This window comes from Penaeus monodon, chromosome 15 (genome assembly GCF_015228065.2).
Source record: "Penaeus monodon isolate SGIC_2016 chromosome 15, NSTDA_Pmon_1, whole genome shotgun sequence".
Lineage (NCBI taxonomy): Eukaryota > Metazoa > Arthropoda > Malacostraca > Decapoda > Penaeidae > Penaeus > Penaeus monodon.
The window spans coordinates 40,333,290-40,333,603 of NC_051400.1; the positions used below are offsets into that span (position 1 = coordinate 40,333,290).

Sequence of the window (314 nt, forward strand, 5' to 3'; positions counted from 1 at the left end):
ATCTTTCTGGTAACTGTTGTTGAAGAAAGTATGGTCAAAAGTTATGTACCATTTTGATTTTTTTCATGATTATTACTTACAAGAGTTGAAGTTCGTATGAGTGTATGATCAAATTTTTGTGGGTATACTAATTTCAGTGAAAAATAATCTGTATTTTTTCCCTGTGATTATAACCCGTTTTCAAAAGGTAAAATCATGTCCAGGCTCAACACCATAAACAAAACTTTCTTTCTCCTCCATCAGAACAAACTTAAAGAAAAAACAAGATTTCTTTTCCTCTCACCTGCTACCAAATCGATCAGTAAACATCCATA

The 314-nt window shown here is 31.5% G+C and overlaps 1 protein-coding gene across 1 annotated transcript in view; it reads left to right on the forward strand.

The window, feature by feature from the left end:
• Positions 1-314, forward strand: part of LOC119582040 (microsomal glutathione S-transferase 1-like) — a gene marked incomplete in the record, with an annotated part of 7,840 nt that overhangs the window by 2,835 nt on the left and 4,691 nt on the right.